General features: G+C 37.8%; 1 pseudogene; it reads left to right on the top strand.

Annotated features, from left to right (window-relative positions):
* Nucleotides 1-2,240: 2,240 nt before the first annotated feature.
* On the top strand, nt 2,241-2,586 carry LOC105741205 (annotated as a pseudogene).
* The last annotated feature ends 982 nt before the right edge of the window (nt 2,587-3,568 follow it).

Below are 3,568 nucleotides of genomic sequence, written 5' to 3'. Positions count from 1 at the left end.
ATGGTGTAAGGAAATTGTAAATTAATGGCTAGCAAAACTGCAAAAACTCCATAAATCCTGGGCCGGGGAGATGGCTCAGTGGAATAAGCACTTCCCTGGCAAGCGCAAGGGTCTGAGTTCAATCCCCGGTTCCACAAAAAAAAAAAAAAAAAAACTCCATAAATCCATAGAAATTAAGTAACGACCTCCTGAACAACCAATGGGTCACAGATAAAAATTAGACAATACCTATAATTAAACAAAAGTTCAGATGTAACAGATTTGTACCTGTGGGACACAATGAAAGAGTCTTAAGAGGGAAATTTATTCTGGTAAATTCTTGTATGAGGAAAATAGCTGAGCACAGTTAAACAACTTTATGCTGCACCTCAAGCTTCTAGAAAAAGGACAGCAAGTCAAACCCAAAGTGTATGAAAGGGAGGAAACTATAAAGATTAGACCAGAAATTAATTCAATTGAGACTAAGGAGACAATACAAAAAAATTAATGAAGAGTTAGTTCTTTGAAAGAAAAAATAAAATTGATACAACTTTAGCCAATTTTATCCCAAAAAGGAAAGAAAACACAAGCAATGAGGAATGAAAGCCAAGAGAGTATTGTAGATCCTGTGGAAATTCAGACCAATACCTTCTTTGAAAATCCTTATTCTCAGACTGGCAAGATAGCTCAGCAATCTAAAGCAACTACTTAGCAAGCTTAGGTAAGTGCAGGGACTGTGGTTCGATCCCAGGCACCACATGCATGTCAGCCCCGCCCCCAGGGTGGGCTGAACCAGCCACATACACACACACACACCAAAAAAAAAAAAAAAAATCCACAACTTTATTCTCACAGTATGGAAAACACAGAATGAAATGAACAAATTTCTAGACACATACGAATTACCAAAGCTGAATCAAAATGATATAAAAATTCTGAATAATCCAATATCAGAAAATGAAATTGAAATTGCTATCTGTTTATCAATAAAATTTTGAAAAAAAAACAAAAGAAAAGAAAAGAAAAAGAAAAAGAAATTGAAAATGTAATTAAGAACTTACCAACAAAGAAAAAGCGCAAGTCCTGATTCATTCACAGGTGAATTCTACTAACAATTTAGAAGATTTAATACTAATATTCCTCAAACTCTTTAATGAAATTAAAAGGGAAATAATACTTTAACTTATGCTGGAGGCAAGTATAACCCCAATACCACAATTGGAACAAGACTCATTAAAAAATGATAACTCTAGGCCAATCCCTCTAATGAACATGGGTGCAAAAGTCCTCAATAAAAATATTAGCAAACACTTCAGTAAATCATCAATATTATATATAATGACCTGTGGAGGACCACTTGGATGACTCTTCTTGAAATAAGAGCAATTATCTCCATCTTGGCTAAACCTTACCCTATTTCCGTGTATCGATATGTATAAAGCTGACTAGGAACTTTCCTTATTTCTTCAGTTGGTTCTCAGCAATGAAAATCAGTCTATCCCAGATGCTGATATGTAGTTTTTGGAGCAAGGCGACAGGTCAATGTTTCCCCACCCTGTAGCTCCCCCAAAACATGTGTCATCTGTCTATGTGTGGCGGGGGGAGAGGCAGGGAATGCTCCATGCTGTCAGCTGGGATTGGGCCTTGAAATAGAGGCTATGACTTTACAGGAGATAAAATATTATACATCAGAGCAGAAGCACTGACTCAAAAACATTAGATACTACCAGGAATTATGTTATGCAGATTACTTTTTCTGCATATCCTTCTCTCTAAATATTGCAGAGGTGATTTCAGGCCTTCTACATGGGCCAACTCACAGCACTCATGTATTTCCTGCCTCTCTTGTAGTCACTCATCCTTAAGCCTTTCCATTCTTCATGAATTAATAAAACATGATTGGGCCCTTCACAAAGGCCCTTGTTCTGGTTGATCATCACCCTAGCCAGATTTAGGACCTTGTTGGATCCCCACAACTATAATTATTACTTAGTGTTTAAATTCTTGCCACACATCACACTGGAAGTGGTAGATTATAGTTAACTCAGTAGGACTCCAGGAACTTCTGCATGGGACCACAAATATAAACTTCCAGGACTTCGATGAGAACCAGGAAGGGCTCTGTATAATGACCAAGTAAGATTCATCCTAAGAATGCAGGGATGATTGAACATATGCAAATCAGTAAATGTAATACAGCTTTTTCTGCCATCTTGGAGCCTGGGGAGTCCTGCCAGGAACAGGACTTCTAAAAGGCAAGTATGTCTGGAAGACTGTGGTGCAAGGCCATTTTTGCTGGCTATAAGCAGGGTCTCCAGAACCAGAGGGAATGCACAGCTCTTCTTAAAATTGAAGGTGTTTATGCCTGGGATGAAACACAATTCTACTTGGGCAAGAGATGTGCTTAAGTGTACAAAGAAAAAACAACACAGTGACTCCAGGTGGCAAACCAAACAAAACCAGAGTGATCTGGGGAAAAGTAACTCGGGCCCATGGAAACAGCGGCATGGTTCGTGTCAAGTTCCGAAGCAACCTTCCTGCTAAGGTCATCGGACACCAAAGCCGTGTGATGCTGTACCCCTCAAGAATTTAAACTAACGGAAAATAAAAGTGCATTTGTGTTCTTGTACTTTTTAAATGGCTTAAAAAATAAATGTAATACAACATAAAAATGGAGTGAAAGACAGAAATATGATCATTTCAACAGATGCAGAAAAATTTTTGACACTCAGAGTGTAATTCTTTTCTGAAATAAAAAAAGAATTCTCAGAACTCATAGCATCTGAAGTAAAGAAGCAACTACAGAAACATAGGGAGGAAACCCAATCTGAAAAAAACACTGCAGTAAAAGAATTTATAACTGCTTCTAAAGAAGACATTGATAAAAAAAAAAATAGAGGAGATTAGAAAAATGACGGATTCCTTGAAGGAGCAATACAGGAAAGAAATAGATCGCATGAAGCAGAGTCAAAGAGATAGAGAGGAAATTAAAATCTTAATCACAAGCTTGCAAAACCCTTTAAGTGAAAGTGAAGACAGAGTTTCAGATCTTGAAGATGCTGATGCAGCTAGTGAAAAGGTAAGAAAGGATCTCTTAAAAACAATGAGGATGCAGGGAAGAAAAATCCATCACCTGCAAGACGATGCAAAGAAGAACAATGTGAGACTAATAGGCATCAATGAGAAAGAAGGAGTCGATACAAATGACATTAAAGTAATAGCAGAAAACTTCCCAAATATGAGGAAACAATCAGACATTCAGGTAACTGAAGCATACAGAATGCCAAGGAACCTCAACGCAATGAAAAACACACCGAGACATATAAAACTCAAGATCCCAGAAATTCAGCACAAGAATAATATACTGAAAGCCGCTAGACAAAAGAAGCAGATCACATTCAAAGGAAAACTCATCAGAATTATGATGACTTCTCTTCACAAATCATGAAGGCAAGAAGAGCATGGAGCAGAGTACCTCAAGTCCTCTATGAAAACAAATTCCAGCCCAGACTACTATACCCTGCAAAACTCTCTTTCAAGGGGCTGGTGAGATGGCTCAGTGGTCTAAAGCACCTACTTAGAACAAGCT

This window comes from Octodon degus, unplaced genomic scaffold, assembly GCF_000260255.1.
Source record: "Octodon degus isolate 3935 unplaced genomic scaffold, OctDeg1.0 scaffold00331, whole genome shotgun sequence".
NCBI classification, from domain to species: Eukaryota; Metazoa; Chordata; class Mammalia; order Rodentia; family Octodontidae; genus Octodon; species Octodon degus.
The sequence above is the reverse complement of the archived record's forward strand: the minus strand, read 5'-3'. Positions and strand labels throughout refer to the sequence as shown.